This window comes from Hoplias malabaricus, chromosome 3, assembly GCF_029633855.1.
Source record: "Hoplias malabaricus isolate fHopMal1 chromosome 3, fHopMal1.hap1, whole genome shotgun sequence".
NCBI lineage: Eukaryota > Metazoa > Chordata > Actinopteri > Characiformes > Erythrinidae > Hoplias > Hoplias malabaricus.
Genome location: NC_089802.1, coordinates 3685096 through 3710267, shown reverse-complemented (window position 1 = coordinate 3710267; position 25172 = coordinate 3685096). Strand labels below are relative to the sequence as shown.

Here is a 25172-nt window from a genome sequence, read left to right as displayed (position 1 = left end):
ACGCTCCTTGGATCGGTGGCCGACGAAAGAATCCAGCGAGAGCTGGACGCTGCAACAAGGAAGGAACAAACTCTACTGATCTGTCTGAACTGATGACGGAGCTGTGTTCAGTCCCAAACAACAACAACACGCCAATACACCATGAGTAAACACCGCTTAACGTTACCATGGGATTGGCTTGGCCGTTACCACCGCCAAGCCAATCCCATGCAGTAGAAACAAGCCTAAAACGAGTAGCCAGCGAGTAACGCTATTCCCTCATAGATCAGCACAGATTGACAGTAAAGATCTATCCTGATGAAGCTGAGTGTGGGGCTCTCCTGTCTAGAACCAAATGCTCAGACTGTAAACAGAAACAGCTCCAGTTTAAGATCAAAAACAAGTGAAACTACAAACTATTCTTTATTTTAACGACTGGAAGCGACGACTTTAATTCAGTTCAGTGATGGCTTCACCACCAGCTCTGCTTTACTTCAGCTTCAACAAACTCAGAGACATGTTGGATGTTGAAATGCATAATTCAGCAGGGCCCTGAAAAAACCCATTTCACAACACATTTGTCGCAATGCTCTGCAAATTGGAATTCTAGTTTATTGGATTTTTCTGTCACAAATGCAGGCGTAAAAATGCAATGACAATCCAAACTAACCTAATAATAACAAAAAAGTGAGAGCTGCCCATCATACTGCCATTCAGCATGGCTTTAAATTCCAAAAACCGCTCCGCGAATGATTCCAGAGTCGTCTGAAGTCCATTTTCAGGGTCATTTCACTGATTCCCAGAAATAAAAACAGCAGCAGAGCTCATCTTCACGCCTGAAACTCATCCCTGTGTCTGTCCACGATTACAGAAAACAATAAGTCGCACAGCACAGTGCCTTCAGGTCCGGTCTCAAGACTTTAGGTCAGAACTTTGTCTTACACCATTCAGCCACAAGATTAAAACACCTGCCAGGTGAAGTCAAAACATGATCTAGTTACAACGCCACCTCTCGAGGGGTTGGTGTGCAGCGCAGACCTGGGGAAGGGGTGGCCTCATGTGCATCCCATCCTTCACAGCAGTGGTATTCTCTAACGGCAGTGTCCTCAGGATCACGCTCCTCGCCACACAACAAACTGTGTTCAGGAACGGTTTGAGGAAAGGTTTTGACTTGGCCTTTACATTCACCAGATCTCAATGCGGATGAGCGTCTGTAGGATGTGCTGGAGAAACATCTCCACCTCTCAGCTTACAGGACTTTTACAGGATCTGCTGCTAGTGTCACAAAGAAAACAGGATGCCTTCAGACTACACAATATTATGCAGATCTGTATATGTCTGGTTACATAGGAGGGTCATTCTTGTTGTCTAGAGCACTGTAACCCTTATCCAGTTCAGGGCAGCGGTGGGTACCTGGAATCACTGGGCGCAAGGCAGGAACACACCCTGGAGGGGGCACCAGTCCTTCACAGGGCCCCACACAGACACTCACACATTCACACACACACACACACACACACACACACACACACACACACACTCACACCAATGGACACTTTTGAGTTTCCAATCCACCTACCAAGGTGTGTTTTTAGAGCATGGGAGGAAACCGGAGCACCTGGTGGAAACCCACGCAGACACAGAGAGAACACACCACACTCCTCACACACACTCACCCGGAGGAAACCCACGCAGACACAGGGAGAACACACCACACTCCTCACAGACAGTCACCCGGAGGAAACCCACGCAGACACAGTGAGAACACACCACACTCCTCACAGACAGTCACCCGGAGGAAACCCACGCAGACACAGAGAGAACACACCACACTCCTCACAGACAGTCACCCGGAGGAAACCCACGCAGACACAGTGAGAACACACCACACTCCTCACAGACAGTCACCCGGAGGAAACCCACGCAGACACAGTGAGAACACACCACACTCCTCACAGACAGTCACCCGGAGCGGGACTCGAACCTACCACCTCCAGGACCCTGGAGCTGTGACAGAGACACTACCTGCTGCTCCACTGTGACACCCAGAACCAATTCTGTCCTTATGTTATTTTGTAAACAATAATTTGTACTTAATCACTACTAATATGTCATTTAAATTACATTAAGGTGCACTTGAAAGTGACATCCATGATTTTAACCCTGTGTATAAAGCTCTGAGTGTGTGTCCTCTCCATGTGCTGCTCTGCAGTCAGTTTGCTCTGGAAACCACTCTAATGTGTTTACGAAGCCCCAGTGTCTGTAAATGGGTAAAAAAACAAAGTGTCTGGGTCCGGTGCTAGGCTTTCTCTCTCTCTGCTCACGGCAGAGAAACGCCATCTGGAGGTTTTTAGACAACGGAGAGACTCCAAACGCTGAAAAGCACCAACCGAGATGAGGATGTTGCTCTATTCCTGCTCCATAGGGGGGTAACGCTGACTTATTTTTGCTGTTACAGTTACATTACTTAAGGTGGAACTGACTCTAAATTCAGGAGAGCGCTAACTGCATGAAAGTAAACGCAAATCACTAAAATCTTTGATACAAATGAACTAAAAGACTGTGTCCAAACTAAAGTCACTAATCAGAAACATAAAGGGAGGGATATGGTGCCACAATGTGTGTAAACAGATTTTGGTCCCCACAGTGTGATATATATCTGGACACACAAACACAGACACACACACACACACACACACACACACACACACATATATTTGCACAGTTGGTGGAGGGTTTTATCTGTAAGAAAAGCAGGCGAGCGTCCAGGAACTGAACGAAGCTCATTACATTATGCATTCCTGGATTCTTTATGTAGGACGCTGCAGACTGAATGGACACACACACACACACACACACACACACCAGGCAGAGTTTCAGAGATGTACTACAGACACTTTCATTTCACAAGCGGGACCCCCCCCCCCGGTCAATTCACAGCAAACCTGACATTTCCACAGTTTCTCATTAAAATAAAGCAGATGGGATTTTGACGCAGTGGAACACTCTCATCGTTTTGTTTTTGTTTGTTTAAAAGTCAAGGAGAAGCTGCAAGAAGAGGCCATGATTATTTGGATAATCCTAACTTTAATATCAGCTGCTGTTAAAGTAATGTTTCTATTTGAGCAACTTGCACTCCTTCTGTCTTCTAATGGAGTCTCTTGTGTAATAGTGTACTATTTGTAATTACAGCTATCCGTGCAAAAGTGCTACATCTCCACAATGTTCTAATGCTTTTATTTACTATGTTTCAATGTGTTTTTTTATAACTGTGTATGACTTTTATGATTAAAGTTCTTATTCCTTTACTTCTATAAAACATTGCGAATTACCTTTGCTTATGAATCTCAGAAAGTAATCACCAGCTGAGCTGATACTCAGCAGCGCCCCCTGCAGCGTGATAATGCTTTATACAGTAGTTCTTCAAGAGCCCACACAGAGAGTTCTGTAAAGGAAGAAACACCTGGGTTAAAAAACACAGTGCAGGGCATGGTTCTGATGTAGCACTTTTCCACCAAAATAACTTCTTAACAGATTCCTCTACGTTTCCACCAGTTTCCATGGGAACCAGGGATGTATCACCAGCAGGGGGCGCTGTGGGGCTGGGTTCCAGAGCTGTGTCTGAATTCAGCGCCAGAGCCAGAGATAAACGGAGAGTGTCAGGACAGAGTCATGGTTAATCCACTGTTTACAGCGCGGTCAGATCACAGTGAGATATGAGACACATGTGGAAATGATGCAGAGCAATGAGAGAACATAGGGAACAGAGAGGGAACAGAGAGAGAACTCAGGGAACAGTGAAAGAACAGAGGGAACAGTGAGAGAACAGAGGGAACAGAGAGAGAACTCAGGGAACAGTGAAAGAACAGAGGGAACAGTGAGAGAACAGAGGGAACAGTGAGAGAACTCAGGGAACAGTGAGAGAACGGAGAGAACAGAGAGAGAACTCAGGGAAGAGTGAGAGAACAGAGGGAACAGAGAAAGAACTCAGGGAACAGTGAGAGAACAGTGAGAGAACAGAGAGAGAACAGAGGGAACAGTGAGAGAACAGAGGGAACGGAGAGAACTCAGGGAACAGTGAGAGAACAGAGAGAGAACTCAGGGAACAGTGAGGGAACAGAGAGAACTCAGGGAACAGTGAGAGAACAGAGGGAACAGAGAGAGAACTCAGGGAACAGTGAGAGAACAGAGGGAACTGTGAGAGAACTCAGGGAACAGAGAGAGAACAGAGGGAACTGTGAGAGAACAGAGGGAACAATGAGAGAACTCAGGGAACAGAGAGAACTCAGGGAACAGAGAGAACTCAGGGAACAGTGAGAGATCAGAGGGAACAGAGAGAACTCAGGGAACAGTGAGAGAACAGAGGGAACAGAGAGAGAACTCAGGGAACAGTGAGAGAACAGAGGGAACAGAGAGAGAACTCAGGGAACAGTGAGAGATCAGAGGGAACAGTGAGAGAACAGAGGGAACAGAGAGAGAACTCAAGGAACAGTGAGATAACAGAGGGAACAGAGAGAGAGCTCAGGGAACAGTGAGAGAACAGAGGGAACAGTGAGAGAACTCAGGGAAAAGTGAAAGAATAGAGGGAACAGTGAGAGAACAGAGGGAACAGTGAGAGAACTCAAGGAACAGTGAGAGAACAGAGGGAACAGAGAGAGAGCTCAGGGAACAGTGAGAGAACAGAGGGAACAGAGAGAGAGCTCAGGGAACAGTGAGAGAACAGAGGGAACAGTGAGAGAACAGAGGGAACAGTGAGAGAACTCGGAACAGAGAGAGAACAGAGGGAACAGTGAGAGAACTCAGGGAACAGAGAGAGAACTCAGGGAACAGTGAGAGAACAGAGGGAACAGTGAGAGAACAGAGGGAACAGAGAGAGAACTCAGGGAACAGAGAGAGAACAGAGGGAACAGTGAGAGAACAGAGGGAACAGTGAGAGAACTCAGGGAACAGTGAGAGAACAGAGGGAACAGTGAGAGAACAGAGGGAACAGAGAGAGAGCTCAGGGAACAGTGAGAGAACAGAGGGAACAGAGAGAGAGCTCAGGGAACAGTGAGAGAACAGAGGGAACAGTGAGAGAACAGAGGGAACAGTGAGAGAACTCGGAACAGAGAGAGAACAGAGGGAACAGTGAGAGAACTCAGGGAACAGAGAGAGAACTCAGGGAACAGTGAGAGAACAGAGGGAACAGTGAGAGAACAGAGGGAACAGAGAGAGAACTCAGGGAACAGAGAGAGAACAGAGGGAACAGTGAGAGAACAGAGGGAACAGTGAGAGAACTCAGGGAACAGTGAGAGAACAGAGGGAACAGTGAGAGAACAGAGGGAACAGTGAGAGAACAGAGGGAACAGAGAGAGAACTCAGGGAACAGTGAGAGAACAGAGGGAACAGAGAGAGAACTCAGGGAACAGAGAGAGAACTCAGGGAACAGAGAGAGAACAGAGGGCCGTGGCCTAATCGTTAGAGGCTGGGCTTGGTATTGGAAGGTTGCTGGTTTGATCCCCAGGACCGGCAGAAAGATCCATGGCTGAAGTGCCCTTGAGCAAGGCCCACAAACACTGCCCACTGCCCACCGCTCTGGGTGTGTTCACAGCCCCTAGTGCACTAGTGTGTGTGTGTTCACTGCCACAGAAGGGTTAAATGAGGAAGACACGTTTTGTCGTACGTGTTTACAATGACAAATAATTGCACATTAAGCCAAACTGGTTCCATGTTGATCACAATCACAGGGCTTTTTCACTGACGTGGAATGGGCTCCGTTCCAGAACCTGAACCTTGTTTTGAGTCGTTCGGCACATTCCCGGATCTCGAAAAGTTTGTTCACAGCAGGAACTAAAGAATAGTAGGTTTTTCAGCACGTACCATGAGGACATCTGTGGGCGTGGCTAGTTACAGGAGCAAGGAGCGATGGCGACGCCCACGAGGAGTACACAGTGTAGTCTCCTGCGTCTCATCGCCAATAGATGCTCCCTGTTTGATTTCTGGAGAAAAGTAAATGTCTGTAACAACAGCACAAACGCTCACAGGTCGTCAACACGCTCCGCCACCGCCTCACTTCTGTTTACTGTCGCTGTGCAGCGCCCCCTGTTGGTGACGTATTCTGTGACGTATCCTCGGTTTCCAGTAAAACTGCTGGTTAACTGAGAACACCAAGGTTCTTATAAACCCAAACGGAACCCGTTGTTTTGGTGGAAAAGGGCTACTAGTGAGTCTGGTTTTCTGGGATTTCTCATTCACTTGGAGCGAGAACCTGGATTTCTATGAAACTGCTTCATGATATCAGCCGTAATCACCACAGTCTCTGGTCTCTGGCAGTGTGAGGCCCTTCTATTTTGGGCTGCGTAAAAGGTGGTGAATTACAGACACACACACACACACACACACACACACACACACACACACACACACACACACACACACAATCTCTGCTGTGGTGGTCTCTGTCCATTTAGAGGTCAGCAGGTCTGCAGGTAATGAGAGCAGAGAGTTTCTCCGAAAGCTTCACTGTCTCTGTTCCACAACCTGTGACCCTTCCTTCTGACCCCTGCAGAACAGCTCCATCTGCTCTTTCTCTCTCTCTCTCTCTCTCACACACACACACACACACAGAGTGCAAAGACCACCAGAGTTGTCTTTCTTTCTGCTGAAAGAAAAAACAAACAATACAAATTCAGAGAGACCCACACAGTTTTAGTTCAGTCCCAACATTGTCTCTCGATTTACTTGTGTTTACACACACACACACACACACACACAGAGGTGGTGGATCATTCTCAGCGCTGCAGTGACACTGACGTGGTGGTGGTGTGTTAGTGTGTGTTGTGCTGGTGTAGAGTGGATCAGACACAGCAGTGCTGCTGGAGTTTTTAAACCCCTCAGTGTCTGGACCGAGAACAGTCCACCGACCAAAAACATCCAGCCGACAGCGTCCTGTGTCACTGATGAAGGACTAGAGGACGAGCGACACACACTGTGCAGCGACAGATGAGCTACCGTCTCTGACTTTACATCTACAAGGTGGACCAACGAGGGAGGAGTGTCTCACAGAGTGGACAGAGAGTGGACACAGGGTTTAAAAACTCCAGCAGCACTGCTGTGTCTGATCCACTCTACACCAGCACAACACACACTAACACACCACCACCACGTCAGTGTCACTGCAGCGCTGAGAATGATCCACCACCACATCACACCTGCTCTGTGGGGGTCCTGAGCGCTGAGGAACAGGGGGAAAGGGAGAAGATGGGATCTCAGAGTGAGAAGTACTTTAAATGATTTTAAAAACACTTCACAAGAAAAACCTTGGCCATAAATGGAGAGAGAAAGAGAGAGAGAGTCAATACATTACAACATCAATACCTTCTCCCTCTATCTCTCCGTCCACACACAGATCGACCCAAGACACAGATGGAATTAGGATTGATGAGATTAAAAAAGAGCCCGTATCTCCTTATCCCCTCTCGTACCCGAGAGCAGGAGGTACGGCAACAAACGAGGGTCAAACATCAAAGCAGAGTGTTCTTCACCATCTGCAGCTCAACACTGCCCCCCCACCCCCCACCCTCCTGCATGCAAAGAGATTTGAGAAGAGCAGCATGGGATCATTTGGACTGACGCTTAGCCGATATGAGTTACATATAAAGAGCGAACGTCAGTGATGCAGATAAAAGAGAGAGAGCTACTTTACCCTCACATCTGCACGAGAGATGCATCTTAGAAACACATAAAACATATTAAAGATGAGATACTCCCCTTAACATTCACTTTATCACAAACAGAATCGGTGGACACCTGCTCAGCCAACATTCCTTCAAAATGTGTGCTATTAATTAACAATGGAGGGCGGCACGGTGGCGCAGCAGGTAGGTGTCGCAGTCACACAGCTCCAGGGTCCTGGAGGTTGTGGGTTCGATTCCCGCTCTGGGTGACTGTCTGTGAGGAGTGTGGTGTGTTCTCCCTGTGTCTGCGTGGGTTTCCTCCGGGTGACTGTCTGTGAGGAGTGTGGTGTGTTCTCCCTGTGTCTGCGTGGGTTTCCTCCGGGTGACTGTCTGTGAGGAGTGTGGTGTGTTCTCCCTGTGTCTGCGTGGGTTTCCTTCGGGTGACTGTCTGTGAGGAGTGTGGTGTGTTCTCTCTGTGTCTGCGTGGGTTTCCTCCGGGTGACTGTCTGTGAGGAGTGTGGTGTGTCACCCTGTGTCTGCGTGGGTTTCCTCCGGGTGACAGTCTGTGAGGAGTGTGGTGTGTTCTCCCTGTGTCTGCGTGGGTTTCCTCCGGGTGACAGTCTGTGAGGAGTGTGGTGTGTTCTCCCTGTGTCTGCGTGGGTTTCCTCCGGGTGACTGTCTGTGAGGAGTGTGGTGTGTTCTCACTGTGTCTGCGTGGGTTTCCTCCGGGTGACTGTCTGTGAGGAGTGTGGTGTGTTCTCACTGTGTCTGCGTGGGTTTCCTCCGGGTGCTCCGGTTTCTTCCCACAGTCCAAAAACACACGTTGGTAGGTGGATTGGCGACTCAAAAGTGTCTGTAGGTGTGAGTGAATGTGTGTGAGTGTGTGTTGCCCTGTGAAGGACTGGCGCCCCCTCCAGGGTGTATTCCCACCTTGCGCCCAATGATTCCAGGTAGGCTCTGGACCCACCGCGACCCTGATCCAGTTCAGGGTTGCGGTGTGTCCCTGGGTGCAAGGCAGCCCAAAAGCTCTGGGTCAAGGCAAGAATGAAGCCAATTTAAAAAGAGCCCTGTCCCAGAAAAACACCCACTCAGACAGCTCCAGGTAGAGGCAAGAATGAAGCCAGAGACAGAGCCCCACCCCAGAAAACACTGTCTGTGATGGTTCAGGGTTGAGACAAGGATGAAGCTAGCGGACAATGAGCCCCATTACAGAACACATTCATTCTGATTGCTCTGGGTCGAGGTGAGAATTAAGCCAAATCATAAAGAGCCCTGCTCTAAAAACTTTAGGTTGAAGTGTGGGTGGATGGACCTTAAAGAAGGGGAATTCACTAATTAAAAAATGTATTTATAGAGAGGTTGGAATAAGGTCAAGTAAATTTGTCTTTTAACACACACACACACACACACACACACACACACACACCAACTAGCACAAAGCTAGACGCATCTCATTGATGGCTGCAATCACATGCTTTAAAGCATAAATTATAACGTCTGTCACTTGAGAAATAAATCATAAAGGCAATGTGTGTCCTCACATTTACAGTCAGGTTCCATCTCCTGCTCTGGAGGACGAAAGGAAGCCCATAGTGCACTGCACTTCCTTTAGAGTCTAAGTGTGTTCATGGAAACTTTCCAAAGTGCATAGAATGCTGCTCTATAAACATAAACCCTCCATCTACTTTATTACAGCGCCACCCTCCCTATAGCTCCGAGATGGACATCCACAATTACAGAAGTGGTCCATTTGATGCTTTATTGGCCAGTTTCTGGAGTTGTGTAACATCTGGATGACCGGAAGATCAAAGGGATTATTGCCACTGTTAAAGTCAACATCTGTCATGGTTTGTGCCCATGGTGTATACAGTGTGTGAAGGTACTGATGAAAATGTGAATGCTGGGATTTAGAGACACATAAGCTGCCATCAGTTTGACATCTTTTTCAGGAAAGTCCATGGTTATTTCAGCAATAAAATGGTTCTCTCGGTTCATAGTCAGATCTGCCCGAGTCTTTAGCCACACTGGAAATGTTCACATTCTCTGCTTTACATTCAGCCAAACAGTTTAAAACTAACTCCATCCCTTTACTTCTTTCCGAATAAACGTCAGTGTCAAACCTATCCGGCTGGACACTGATGGATGCCTTGGAGCTGCCCCTACACTGCAGTTCTCACGGACTCTTAACTGTTACCAGAGAAGGATAGGTCCCCCGTGTGAGCCTTGGTTCCTCCCAAGGTTTCTTCCTCAGCTCTGAGGACGTTTCTCTGTGCCGCTGTCGCCCTTGGCCTCACTCACCTGGGGATTTTACATCTTTTACATTCTTTACATTTTTACATTTCACGTCAAAACTCTGTCTCACTGGAATTCTGTGAAGCTGCTTTGTGACATCATCAGATTGATTTGATTTGATTAAAATGCCATTTTCAGTCCAGTCTCCTATTGTTGCCATGAAGAGGAGAATCACACACAATGACCATGGAACTACTCATTACTCCAGATACCTGCGGCCTAAAGGTTAGAAGAATGGGTTTGTGACCCAAGGGTCGCTGGTTGGACCCCTTCGATTGTTAGGAAAAAGTGGAAGTAGGGGGAGTGAAGGAACAACAAAAACTGATGTGCCCTTGAGCAAGACACCTAACTCCCACATGTTCCCTGGGTGTCGGCATGGCTGCCTGCTACCACCACTGCTACTGCGACTGCAGTAAAGGCAAGACACACACACACTCCTGGTTAATGCCTGTTCGTTCAGGGCAAACATTGGACTCCCCGGCTCCTGAAATGGTTGCCTCATGTTTGTTTCTTTTGGTGAATATTTTTCTAGGGAGTTTATACATTCTGTGTGTGTTTGAACACTTCTGCCAGGAATGACTGCAACTTAGCGCTCTTTAAAATAACAGGTCCCATGCCTCTTTCCGAAGATGCCTCTTGAACTGTGGGTAGGGATTGGTATTCAAATCTTGCATCTGGATGAAATGTTTTGAGCTCCAGGCCTCGAGGGCTTCCTGTGAGCTTCAACACACTCTCACAGGGTCGGAGCAATTAGCCGCCGCATCACTCTGTTCTGAGGAGGAAATGGAGGACACGGCCGTGAGGCACCTTCCCTGCTGAGCATCTCTGAATGCCAGATGACCACAGCTTCTCTAATCAAGCTCATCAGAACTGGGGGCTGCTTTCAGGAGGAAGCACAGCTCTGATCCAGGTTCAGGTTCCCTCTGTTCTCTTGATCTGAAAGTTCTCGAGGTTGAAATAAAAGGCTTCCTTTCTTTGCTGCAGTAAAAGTTTCTACGTTTCTAGGAAGGCTATTAGAAATGATGCTTTATGGGACATTTTTCAAAACTTCCTGGCCTCTTTATATAAGTATTTTTTAAAAAGTCCACGGAGAAACTGGATGGATGTTTACTTCCAGAACCAGAGCCACCATTAAGGCGGGTGGTCACCGTTCAGCTCCGTGGACCTGGAGCCCTAAGGTTCATGTGCAGCTGCTTCAGAGTGCCCTATTTGGATTCATCCACTGGGTTGCTATAGAAGCTACACAAGCTGTGTGTGAAAGTCCTTGTGCACCTAAGCTTAATTCCCTCGTGATAAGTGGTGTCTACAAAGTTTTGGACATAGGCTGCGCATACAGGGAGCATGCTGCAGGAAGCAGAGGCTCACAGGAATAAAATAACTGTGTAATTTCCCTGCTCAGGAAGATCCAGGAGATTATCCAGCGGCTGATGTCTATGAGAAACTCATTAAAGGAGAGGGTGGTCTCCAGACTGTGTCAGACATGTACAGGATGTGAACGATAAGTTGTTATCTTTAGCATCTAAATGAGCGAGATTATCAACAGGAAGCAGATGATCCTGGATTAGGATTCTCCTGTTTTTCCACCCAGGCCCTGATCTGAGCAAATAAAGACATTGGGAAGACAGAGTTATGGAGCTTATTGTTTTTCAGTCCTGTTACATGTCTGTGGGAAGCTGTAAGCTATGCCAGGAAGGTAGAGCAGCTTTTCTGGCAGTAGCTGCTGGTGAAAAAATGTTCTACATGGTGCAGTTTGTGCCACATTTTCAGTTTCAACAACCATCACAATTCAATTTAACACACACTGCAGGACAACAGCACTTATGTAAATATATTATATATAAGGAGATGTGTGTTTGTAGCAGAGGCGATTGCTCTAAGACTGCAAGGGAAGCTCAGCTTCCCCTAAAATGTCCAAAAATAAGTGATCAAATATATTCTGTTGTGTGTACATGTCATTGAATAAATATGCACTACAACGCGCTCAACTTTTGTTCAGAATCAGCTTCTTATCACTGGTAAAGACGCGGCTTTCCTCTCAATCATTCCCGCAGCTTCACAGTGCTTTAAACAGTGAGCGTCCTCAGAGTTCAATAGCGAAGCAGCGAAGTGCAGCGAAATGAGACGAGTGATTGGATAAATGCTGGGCTTTGTCCCGCCCATCGGACGCTCAGCGTCTCTGGGGGTCTATGGGGCAGTGGGCTGGCCTCGGCTGGCCCGGACGCTCAGCTTCTGCATGATGATTGGATGATCTGTCTGAGACTGAATCCCTTTTTGATTGACAGTGAAATGAGCGAATCAGCGATCCTTTGGTGTAAAGATGTGGGAGCATTACATTTTCATTCTGTTCTGAGTTGAACCGGAGACTTTCTTAATCCTCTTAGCGGCATTTTCTTTGTTAAAAACGACTAGCGACAAATCGAGCTTCTATTTCTGGTGGGTTTTTGTAGCTGCTTGTGTTTGGAGACTGACTTCTATCACTCTTTCTGACTTCTATCTCAGTTTCTGTCCAGCGGGTGCTGCTGAGCCCCTCCACCGTCATAAAGCACTCACAGGCGGACACACTTCACATGGGACAAGGCCGTTTAAGCCTGGCTCTGCTGGCCATTGAGAGGACACTAGTCAAGTCCCTGGAAAAGACGCCTTGTTGGTACGACAGGGTCACAGATCATTTTCTTAAAAAGGAACGGAGGGTAGAATTTACGTATAAATAAACCCACACATTTTATGATGTAGGCCGAAATTGTGCTTCCCCTCCTTGAAAGACCAGCATCCGCCACTGGTTTGTAGATTATTTCTTTGTTGTAACAGTGCTCATTGGCAGTAAATCTTACACCGTTGGAGCCTGTTAATTTCTCTTTTAAATGGTGCTACATTTGTAAGGAACATGTGTTTGTGGGAGGAGCAGTGAAGCTGAGTGTGTGGGTTGCACCCATGAAAAATTTGTCAAATCCTCTCTGTCAAAGACAAACAGCTTCTTCTGCCATTGACTCGTTTGGTGTTTGGTGGTGAACTGGATGATTGAAGAAACACAAACATATCGGCAATTTAACCATTTATTCATTTATCAAACAGGAGCCTCAGCAGCGTGTGGAAGAACCACACACAGCCACAACAGCCTCCACCTCCTCCTCACGCTGATCACCAGCCTGGTCACACACTGCTGTGGGGTCGCACCCCATTCCTCAACCAGCATTTATCTGGAGTCAGCCACCGTGGTTGTGTTGGTCGCTCTGGCACCAACAGCACGTCCAAGCTGATCCCACAGGTGTTCAATGGGGTTGAGGTCAGGAGCTGGCAGCTAACCCTAACCCATTTCCTCCTCTCCACTCCCACAGTCTGGAGATAGTCTCTGGTAAACAACGCTCTGTGGAGGCCAGCGTTTGAGGGATAGAGTTCGATCTCAGACTGTGGAGATATGAGATCAACACTGGTTACAGAATTTCATCTCTATCCAGGTCAGGGTGGTGGTGGGTCCAGAGTCTACCCAGAAACACACCCTGGAGGGGATGCCAGTTCTTCACAGGGCGACACACGCTCACACATTCACTCACACACTCACACCTATGGACACTTTTGAGTCTCCAATCCACCTACCAACCTGTGTTTTTGGACTGTGGGAGGAAACCGGAGCACCTGGAGGAAACCCACACAGACACAGAAAGAACACACCACACTCCTCACAGACAGTCACCCGGAGGAAACCCACACAGACACAGAGAGAACACACCACACACCTCACAGACAGTCACCCGGAGGAAACCCACACAGACACAGAGAGAACACACCACACACCTCACAGACAGTCACCCGGAGGAAACCCATGCAGACACAGGGAGAACACACCACACTCCTCACAGACAGTCACCCGGAGGAAACCCACGCAGACACAGAGAGAACACACCACACACCTCACAGACAGTCACCCGGAGGAAACCCACACAGACACAGAGAGAACACACCACACACCTCACAGACAGTCACCCGGAGGAAACCCACACAGACACAGAGAGAACACACCACACACCTCACAGACAGTCACCCGGAGGAAACCCACACAGACACAGAGAGAACACACCACACACCTCACAGACAGTCACCTGGAGGAAACCCACGCAGACACAGAGAGAACACACCACACTCCTCACAGACAGTCACCCGGAGGAAACCCACGCAGACACAGGGAGAACACACCACACTCCTCACAGACAGTCACCCGGAGCGGGACTCGAACCCCCCGCTGTTTCCTAAAGGTTCATTACATTCTCTTCTCCAGAAGGAGAGGGGATCTCTGTAATCTTTCATTATACAACTGTGGAGAATAAAAGAACAAAATAAAAGTCCTGGAGTTGAAAACTACAGTTAACAGCCAACATGGTACAATTATGTTCCCTAATTAAAGGTACTGAATATGTACCACTGAGGGCATAGTCTCCCATTGCCAGTCTTTAGGGAGAGTCTGACACACAAAAGGACCAATCATAAGTCTGCTATTTTGACTTGATGTGTAGAAGGAGGCAGAGAGCCAATCAGAACGCAGAGCCGGCAGAATTCTGACAGCCAGGCTAACGTTAACGCACAACAAGTGTCAGACTCTCCATCAGCTTGTGGGCGGAGCGTCTGTGGCTGAGACACACTGACAGTAAAAGGCACCACCCAAGTGTTAAACCAAGTGTTTTTTTCTGAGAGTGACAGACGATGAACTTTTGTCTGAGTCTCTAGGCAGCTGTAGACTAAGAGTGAGTGAAGAATAATGTTGGACAAGGAGATGTCCCTAAACCGTTGTCCGTGCCGAGTGTCTGTGAGGACAGAGCTGGAGACTCACGGATGATGGATGAAGAGAAAGGTCTCGCATCACTGAGCGTTTCATACACCACAGCAACATTCCCCTCCCAGCACACACAGCTAATGGGGCATATACACACACACACACAATAATCTTTCTCACACACACACACACACACAGAGAGGGGACAGCGAGGGGACAGTGGAGTTGAGAGAGGGGACAGCAAGGGGACAGTGGAGCTGAGAGAGGGGACAGCGAGGGGACAGTGGAGCTGAGAGAGGGGACAGCGAGGGGACAGTGGAGCTGAGAGAGGGGACAGCGAGGGGACAGTGGAGCTGAGAGAGGGGACAGTGGAGTTGAGAGAGGGGACAGCGAGGGGACAGTGGAGCTGAGAGAGGGGACAGCGAGGGGACAGTGGAGCTGAGAGAGGGGACAGTGGAGTTGAGAGAGGGGACAGTGAGGGGACAGTGGAGTTGAGAGAGGGGACAGTGAGGGGACAGTGGAGCTGAGAGAGGGGACAGCGAGGGGACAGTGGAGCTGAGAGAGGGGACAGCGAGGGGACAGTGGTGCTGAGAGAGGGGACAGCGAGGGGACAGTGGAGCTGAGAGAGGGGACAGCGAGGGGACAGTGGAGCTGAGAGAGGGGACAGCGAGGGGACAGTGGAGCTGAGAGAGGGGACAGCGAGGGGACAGTGGAGCTGAGAGAGGGGACAGCGAGGGGACAGTGGAGCTGAGAGAGGGGACAGCGAGGGGACAGTGGAGCTGAGAGAGGGGACAGTGGAGCTGAGAGAGGGGACAGTGAGGGGACAGTGGAGCTGAGAGAGGGGACAGCGAGGGGACAGTGGAGCTGAGAGAGGGGACAGCGAGGGGACAGTGGAGCTGAGAGAGGGGACAGCGAGGGGACAGTGGAGCTGAGAGAGGGGACAGTGAGGGGACAGTGGAGCTGAGAGAGGGGACAGCGAGGGGACAGTGGAGCTGAGAGAGGGGACAGTGAGGGGACAGTGGAGCTGAGAGAGGGGACAGTGAGGGGACAGTGGAGCTGAGAGAGCGGACAGTGAGGGGACAGTGGAGCCGAGTGAGGGGACAGTGGAGCCGAGAGAGGGGACAGTGGAGCTGAGAGAGGGGACAGTGGAGCTGAGAGAGGGGACAGTGGAGCTAAGAGAGGGACAGTGGAGCTGAGAGAGGGACAGTGAAGCTGAGAGAGGGGACAGTGGAGCTGAGAGAGGGGACAGTGAGGGGACAGTGGAGCTGAGAGAGGGGACAGTGAGGGGACAGTGGAGCTGAGAGAGGGGACAGCGAGGGGACAGTGGAGCTGAGAGAGGGGACAGTGAGGGGACAGTGGAGCTGAGAGAGGGGACAGTGAGGGGACAGTGGAGCTGAGAGAGGGGACAGTGAGGGGACAGTGGAGCTGAGAGAGGGGACAGTGAGGGGACAGTGGAGCTGAGAGAGCGGACAGTGAGGGGACAGTGGAGCCGAGTGAGGGGACAGTGGAGCTGAGAGAGGGGACAGTGAGGGGACAGTGGAGCTGAGAGAGGGGACAGTGGAGCTGAGAGAGGGGACAGTGAGGGGACAGTGGAGCTGAGAGAGCGGACAGTGAGGGGACAGTGGAGCTGAGAGAGGGGACAGTGAGGGGACAGTGGAGCCGAGTGAGGGGACAGTGGAGCCGAGAGAGGGGACAGTGGAGCCGAGTGAGGGGACAGTGGAGCTGAGAGAGGGGACAGTGAGGGGGTGGTTATAATGTTATGGCTGATAGGGGTGTGTTGTAATGGGGGATGTATTGAGAATATAAGAGTAAACAGGGAGCTGTAATCCAAGTGTGTGATCTGTTGGTCGGTTGGTGACTGATGACCCTTCTGGGCCGATGCCAGTGAAGACGCCGTCCCTGTGCCAGCTCCATGCCTTGTTTGCTCTCTGGGTGAGGCCTCTGAAACAGCAGGATGTGACCTCACTGTCCTTCTGACTGCCACGCCCCGCCCACAAAACCCATCTCTCCACAAACACAGCTTATCGACCTACCTTTCATTACATCACACAGTTAAACATAATTCACTGATAAATACACACACACACACACACACCAACTCTGGATAAAAGTTATATCAAATTAAAAGTACTAGAAAGAGTTCCACTATAAACCGGAAAATATTTAAGAGATAAAAGGAGCATCCAACAAAGGGTCAGTTTCTGCAGCAGAGAAGGGGCGTGATCAACACTCAGAGGGGGAGTGGTCACCATTCAGAAGAGGCGTGGTCACCACTCAGAGATGGACATGGCCATCAGTCACAGAGGGGTGAAGTCACCACTCAGAGAGGAGGCGTGGTCTCTACCCAGAGAAGGGGCGTGCTCGTCATTGAAGAGTGGGAGTGGCCACCACTTTGGGCTGAAATTCGTGAGAGAACCTAACAGCTGAAAAAGAACATTTTAGGTCTCACACCATCTCCCGTCCCGTCCCGTCAGGCCCCTGACCTTCCAGCCCTCAGACGGCTCTGCAGGATAAACCCTCATCACACTGTGATTAATACAGACACATGGGGTCAAGAGGAGTTCAGAAAACCACTGGCACAGAGCACAGTCCACTGCTGCATCAAGCAATGTCCATGTTTCACCTTTTTTTGGGAAAAAATGGACAGAGTTCTTAGGGTCAAAAATGAAAAGGACCATCCAGACTGTTCTCAGCGAAAGGTGAACAGACCAGCATCTGTCCTGGTGTGTGAGAGGCATCACTGCCCACAACATATGTGACCTGTGTAGGTGAGAAGGTACCACTGATGTGGAGGACTATACTGGGATTTTATAGAGACACATGCTGCCATCTAGGTGACGTCTTTTTCAGGGACATTCATGGTTATTTCAGCAGGACGATGCCATGGTCGTCATGAAAAACAGATGACGGTGACCGCGGACTGTTTAGCAGCTGAAGTCTCATATCGAGCGAGATCTCGACTCACAAACTCCACTCAGAAACCAGCAGCGCCGTGTCTCCTCAGTTCCCAAACGCTTCCCCAGTCATTAAAGGAAAGGGGATGGAGCTCAGTGGGAAACTCACCTCTGTCTCTGAGTTTCATGCATTAGATTCTAAATGTCTTTACATTTACGAAAGCTTCAGGAGCGTTCAGACGACACAGAGCCTTGTTTTTGTAATTGCACGTAATAAAGAGAGTCACAGACAACATTAGAGAAATCTCTGAAATAAACAATTTAATCATGAATTCCTCTGAAACACTGATATCACACAGAAAATACACCGCACTTTTCCGGAAAACAGCCGTTTAGCTGCTTCTCGTCCCAGCAGTGCTCCATATGCAAATGGCCTCTCATAACGAGACCCTGCTTTATTCATTTATTCGGAATGAAGTCGCCCAGGTTTCTGTGGTGATGTGTCCCTCTTGGTCTCGAGAAACAGAGTCATCTCCACCGTTATCACATCCATTAACTCACCACAGACCACTGCAACAATCTAAACTCTCCTCCCTGCGTCTCCTGCTCTCGTCCCGAGGCTGCTGTGAGAATAATATACGACTCTCCACCTGTTTCCAGACGGTTCGACGGTTTGGAGTGATTTTATCCGGAGAGAAATGAATCATTCCACTGGCAAACATCATTTCTCATAAAAAACAAGCTGCACAGTTATTTGCATTATTCTTTTCAACCAGTGGAAATGATTTGCCGAGGGAATAAGACACTTTCTGTCCTGATGAAAACACCCAAAACAAGGGGAAGAGGGCTAGAAATACACAGATAATTTGAAAATATTTTTACAGCAGTCTCATAAGGAGAGATCTTAGAGATATTCACTAGATTTAAGAGAGTTTTACCTGCTTCAGTGATGGGTTTTATAAAAAGTCAAAGATGAAGTAAACAACATTTCACAGAATCTCTCAACCACTCACCAACCAGGAGGAGCCCCACAGACTGAGAGAGAGAGAGGGAGAGTGGGAGAGAAAGAGACAAAGACAGAGAGTGTGTGAGAGACAGAGGGAGAGAGAGAGACAGACAGAGAGTGTGTGAGAGACAGAGGGAGAGAGAGAGACAGAGAGAGTATGAGAGAGAGAGAGAGAGAGAGAGAGAGAGAGTGAGAGTGAGAGAGAGATAGAGAGAGACAGAGAGAGTATGAGAGAGAGAGAGGGAGAGAGAGAGAGAGGGAGAGGGAGAGAGAGAGAGAGAGACAGAGAGAGTGAGAGATAGAGAGAGAGTGGGAGAGAGAGAAAGAGAGAGAGAGAGAGTGAGAGATAGAGACAGAGTGTGTGATAGAGAAAGGGAGAGAGAGACAGAGAGAGACAGAGAGAGTGACAGAGAGAGAGAGACAGAGTATGAGAGAGAGAGAGGGAGAGAGACAGAGAGAGAAAGAGAGAGAGAGTGTGTGTGTGTGTGAGAGAGAGAGAGAGAGAAAGAGACAGAGAGACAGAGAGAGAGAGTGTGAGAGAGAGAGGGAGAGAGTGTGTGTGTGAGAGAGAGAGAGAGAGAGACAGAGTGAGAGAGAGAGAGAGAGACAGACACAGAGTTTTCTCTTCTCTGTATGAGATTTCCTGTTGTGTACAGAATGTCAATGGAGAGGGTGAGCTCAGAGCTGTCAGCAGACTGTGGGGAGCACAGGACTAGGGGGATTTCTCTGGGTTTAGCGGCTGAAGGCAGGTGTCCACTGGATTTGAAACACAAGATAAAAGATGCTTTTACCAATTACAGGTGAAATGCAAGTAGAAATAAAGAGATATTTCCAACAAATAGGAAAAACAATGAAAAAACTGAAAACTAAAATCAAGAAAAAATGAGAAATAGCAGAGTACTTTTGGGGAATTTTGAGAATAATTAAAGCCACAATCATCAGCAGTTGTTCCATTTGAAGAGAAAGTGAAGTAAAATTGAGAAAAAATCAGGACATTTTTGAAAAAATCACATCCTTGTGCTAGTGTATGTGTCGCCCTGTGAAGGACTGGCGCCCCCTCCAGGGTGTGTTCCCGCCTTGCGCCCAGTGATTCCGGGTAGACTCCGGACCCACCACCACCCTGAACTGAATAAGGCTTACAGACAATGAATGAAAATGAATATCCTTATGCTCAACTTCTAAACATCAACTGCCCATTCACTTACTGCCTGATACCATCCACCACCAACAGGGGGCACTGTAACTACATCATCATTGTTACTCACTACATTGTGACGCCAGGCAGTGGTTTTAATATTGTGGCTAATCTGTGTCATATATTAAAACATGTCTTTACAGTAATGTCTTTATTTTCATTTCATTTTCTTTTAGCAGACTGAAGATTCTCCCCAAGGGGGCGCCATCCATTCTCTTCCTTTATAAGATTGGTGCTTTGCGTCAGTGACACTGTCAGTCGGTGTCGCGGTAGAAAGCAGGTGGTTCTTGAGTCCTGAACCGGGGATCAGGAACAACATCCCGGTGCTTTAACCGTTCTTGGGCTATTGGTTCTTACACAAGGGAACGTAGCGTGGGCGGAGGAGGATGAGTTCCAGTGAGAACGGTAGGACGTAAGAACAAACCTGAAGTAGCCACTGTGTGTTTTTAAGAGTGAAGCTCCATTTGGACGTGCGCCCACTGAACACTTTAACACTAAGGTAGAATCAATGAGAGTTTTACGACATTAGTGAGGTTTAACCCTCACCTACACACACACACACACATTCCCACACACTCCTAATGCCATGTGTACTGTTGTCATACAGTCAGGGCTACAACATCAGGCATTAATCAGCATCCTGGGCTTTACAATGGTATTTTATCACAGTGCTGCTATGATTTGTTATTCCACATCATTATTATTATTATCATCATCATCATCTTCATCTCTCTCTGGGTATGATTAGGTTCTGAGGCTAATTTCACACTCTGCTGGGTCTCCATGAAGCTCTCCTTCTGAAAACTGCGTATTATCACCCCACACCACTCAGGATCCCAGTGCTGTCCTCAGCCACGAAGAAACACACCTCCATCAGCAAAAGCAGCCACTAGAGAGCACCAGCACAACACACACTAACACACCACCACCACGTCAGTGTCACTGCAGCGCTGAGAATGATCCACCACCACATCACACCTGCTCTGTGGGGGTCCTGAGCGCTGAAGAACAGGGAAAGGGGGGTAACAAAGTATGCAGAGCCACAACTCGACTACAGCATGTAATTGTAGAAATAAAAACAATATTATCAGTATTAAAGAGGCAACAGGCACCTTTACAATAGCACTATTCAGAGATGTAATTATGAGTGGAAAATGTAGTTAAAGGGTCTATCCCTTGTTCTGTGCATGTTCATAAGTGTGAATCTGGAGCCCACCAACCCACACACTGTGAAACTAGACCCCAGTCAGTTCTCTGTGCGCTGCCTGAGTCAGAAACACGGGATAAAACGAGTCGTTCTGATTCTGCTCCGCATCTGGCGTCAAGTACAGAGACTTTAGAATGGCCCCGTCTGTCCAATCACAGCGCTGGACACGTGTTTATGTGAGAGCGCAAAGACGAAGTTAAACTCAGCAAAACAGACACAACGAGCGCGGAGAAATAAGAGCACTGAGTAAAAACAGAAAAGAAAGAGAACAGAGTGAAAACGGCTAAAAACCAGAGCTTCTGCTCCTCGCTCCTCACTGCTGTGTGCTCGGGGTCGGGGTGAACAGAGAGCGGCTCATTATCATTTAAAGGGACAGGTGCTGAAAGCGGGCGTTCTGAACAGGGGCTGTTTACACAGGGGGAGAACACTGCTGTGGGGCTCGTGGGGTTTGGACCAAAGCAGTTCACAGACGTTTCATTAAGAAACAGAACTATGTTCCCTCATGTTAAAAGAAAGGTAAGAGAGTGGTAAGTGAGTAAGAAAGGTACGTGTAGTGCAAGTCTGTCACTACAGATCTAAATGGGTCCTGTCTAAAAAAAAAAGTGATTAAAACTAGATTTGAATATTTTCAAAGGATGATGGCCCTCTTGATGTTGTTATGCAACAGTGAAATATTTAATAAACGCCCTGCCGTCTAAATGTTACACATCGACAAAGAACAATAACAGCCCCCTCCCTCCTCCTCTCTTCTCCTCGCCACCTCCTGGAGTGGCTCTTCTGGGAAAAACACAAACAGTTCAGATAGAAATTGGATTATTCGCCTGGTTCACAGAAGATAACGCCAAGCTGAGATATCCAAATATCACCGAGAGGCCGGGGCTCAGGTGCAGTTTAACTCTTTATATTCAGCTCAGACAGAGTCGCCCCTCCATATTCTCAGGGGGGTGGGAAGGGGTTCCAGGACCCTGGATGATACCACCATGCGCAAGTCCCTTATAACCTCCGAACACAATCTGTAGATCACTGACCAGCACTGACACAATGCTCTGTTTATTGATCAAACTCCCTCTACAACAACGGCTGCATTATCATACCAGTCCAGTAGGGGGTCATCAAATGACCACAAAGCATGATGTTTAATCCCAAATCACTCCATCCTCCCTCTGTAGTGCACTACACACGTCCTGAAACGACTGAATCTAGATGTTAACAGTGCAGTAAATATTTCTAACACACAACATTTCTATTTATTCATCTGTGTGAATCTGAACTCTAGTGCTGTCTGTGTGTGTACAGTGTAGTTTATGACTGATGTAGTTCACTGTAGAGGGAGCGAGGAGCTGTGTGTGTACAGTGTAGTTTGTGACTGATGTAGTTCACTGTAGAGGGAGCGAGGAGCTGTGTGTGCAGTGTAGTTTATGACTGATGTAGTTCACTGTAGAGGGAGCGAGGAGCTGTGTGTGTACAGTGTAGTTTATGACTGATGTAGTTCACTGTAGAGGGAGGGAGGAGCTGTGTGTGTACAGTGTAGTTTGTGACTGATGTAGTTCACTGTAGAGGGAGCGAGGAGCTGTGTGTGTACAGTGTAGTTTGTGACTGATGTAGTTCACTGTAGAGGGAGCGAGGAGCTGTGTGTGTACAGTGTAGTTTGTGACTGATGTAGTTCACTGTAGAGGGAGCGAGGAGCTGTGTGTGTACAGTGTAGTTTGTGACTGATGTAGTTCACTGTAGAGGGAGCGAGGAGCTGTGTGTGTACAGTGTAGTTTGTGACTGATGTAGTTCACTGTAGAGGGAGCGAGGAGCTGTGTGTACAGTGTAGTTTATGACTGATGTAGTTCACTGTAGAGGGAGCGAGGAGCTGTGTGTGTACAGTGTAGTTTATGACTGATGTAGTTCACTGTAGAGGGAGCGAGGAGCTGTGTGTGTACAGTGTAGTTTATGACTGATGTAGTTCACTGTAGAGGGAGGGAGGAGCTGTGTGTGTACAGTGTAGTTTGTGACTGATGTAGTTCACTGTAGAGGGAGCGAGGAGCTGTGTGTGTACAGTGTAGTTTGTGACTGATGTAGTTCACTGTAGAGGGAGCGAGGAGCTGTGTGTGTACAGTGTAGTTTGTGACTGATGTAGTTCACTGTAGAGGGAGCGAGGAGCTGTGTGTGTACAGTGTAGTTTGTGACTGATGTAGTTCACTGTAGAGGGAGCGAGGAGCTGTGTGTGTACAGTGTAGTTTGTGACTGATGTAGTTCACTGTAGAGGGAGCGAGGAGCTGTGTGTACAGTGTAGTTTATGACTGATGTAGTTCACTGTAGAGGGAGCGAGGAGCTGTGTGTGTACAGTGTAGTTTGTGACTGATGTAGTTCACTGTAGAGGGAGCGAGGAGCTGTGTGTGTACAGTGTAGTTTATGACTGATGTAGTTCACTGTAGAGGGAGTGAGGAGCTGTGTGTGTACAGTGTAGTTTATGACTGATGTAGTTCACTGTAGAGGGAACGAGGAGCTGTGTGTGTACAGTGTAGTTTATGACTGATGTAGTTCACTGTAGAGGGAGCGAGGAGCTGTGTGTGTACAGTGTAGTTTATGACTGATGTAGTTTACTGTAGAGGGAGGGAGGAGCTGTGTGTGTACAGTGTAGTTTGTGACTGATGTAGTTCACTGTAGAGGGAGCGAGGAGCTGTGTGTGTACAGTGTAGTTTGTGACTGATGTAGTTCACTGTAGAGGGAGCGAGGAGCTGTGTGTGTACAGTGTAGTTTGTGACTGATGTAGTTCACTGTAGAGGGAGCGAGGAGCTGTGTGTGTACAGTGTAGTTTGTGACTGATGTAGTTCACTGTAGAGGGAGCGAGGAGCTGTGTGTGTACAGTGTAGTTTGTGACTGATGTAGTTCACTGTAGAGGGAGCGAGGAGCTGTGTGTGTACAGTGTAGTTTGTGACTGATGTAGTTCACTGTAGAGGGAGCGAGGAGCTGTGTGTGTACAGTGTAGTTTATGACTGATGTAGTTCACTGTAGAGGGAGGGAGGAGCTGTGTGTGTACAGTGTAGTTTATGACTGATGTAGTTCACTGTAGAGGGAACGAGGAGCTGTGTGTGTACAGTGTAGTTTGTGACTGATGTAGTTCACTGTAGAGGGAACGAGGAGCTGTGTGTGTACAGTGTAGTTTGTGACTGCTGTAGTTCAGCATTGTGTTTTTTTGCCGCGAATTCACACTGGAATTTTCGATCCACGTTTGGTTGAAGCACCCTAGGGCGCCCACACGTTCTCATTTTCCCAGACATGTCCTCTTTTCTAGGACCTATAATAATGTGTCCAGCCTAGATTCCTACCCTCCTCCAAACGTTACATAGTGTAGTTTCTGCAGTGCTGAGCCTGGAGTAGCAACAGCAGAGGCTCTATGCTCCCTATTACAGCTCAGTGCACCATCACAATGATTTTGAAACTGTAATTTTAAGTAACAAAATTACATAGTGTTACTTTAATGCCCAATATCACAATGCATATGCATGGCTATGAATGCATTTGTCACCTACCTACACCCCACCTTATACACACTTTTAATGGTGCCATCAATTGAGTAATTTTGGTTTGGAGGTATCTGTCCACCCCATGACACCATCCTTTCCCAAATTTAAAATCCAAAATATGGTCACACCCATTAAACCAGTCAAACTGAGCCAGAACCGGTCCAAGTGGCGCTGTACCTTCCAACAGAACCAGACACATTCATAACCCCTCTGACGATCCTGTGCAGCTGCTCCTCGACTGAAGCCTCGTTCCAATTGAACAGGACTGAGATACACTCACACACACTCACACACACACACACACACACACAGTGCTGAGGACCGAATGCTCAGTGAAGCAGTAAAGCACACATGCCTGCGTCCTGAAGTGACCGGATTTAATAGAACATCAGATAAATTGGATTTTTATAACAGTACGGTGCTGAGATTTATGTTTTTGTTTACTACCAGGAACGATGAACTCTAATCCAGCTCAGAGCAGATAAATATGAAGAGCCTCCAGAGAAAAACGCTGAGTTTTCACTAAAACAAATCAATTACAGAGTGAACCCAAAGTCTTTGTTGGTCTTTGTCAAGCTCTGGTTCCAGCTGTTTCTCACACACTGTGATTTAAAGGGGAAACATCTGGAAATTTCAACAGTAAAAGTAGGTTGTAGTCGATGGT

General features: G+C 48.0%; 1 protein-coding gene across 4 annotated transcripts in view; it reads right to left on the bottom strand.

Moving 5' to 3' along the window:
- chrm3b (cholinergic receptor, muscarinic 3b) overlaps positions 1 to 25172 on the bottom strand; it is a 95697-nt gene that overhangs the window by 4668 nt on the left and 65857 nt on the right. For 3 of the 4 annotated variants that reach the window (XM_066664324.1, XM_066664328.1, XM_066664327.1), the window contains exon 3: positions 3312 to 3424. The exons of the other annotated variant lie outside the window; for it this stretch is intronic. The gene's annotated coding sequence lies outside the window, so the exon portion shown is untranslated. The remainder of the gene's footprint in view (positions 1 to 3311; positions 3425 to 25172) is intronic. 4 annotated transcript variants of the gene reach the window in all.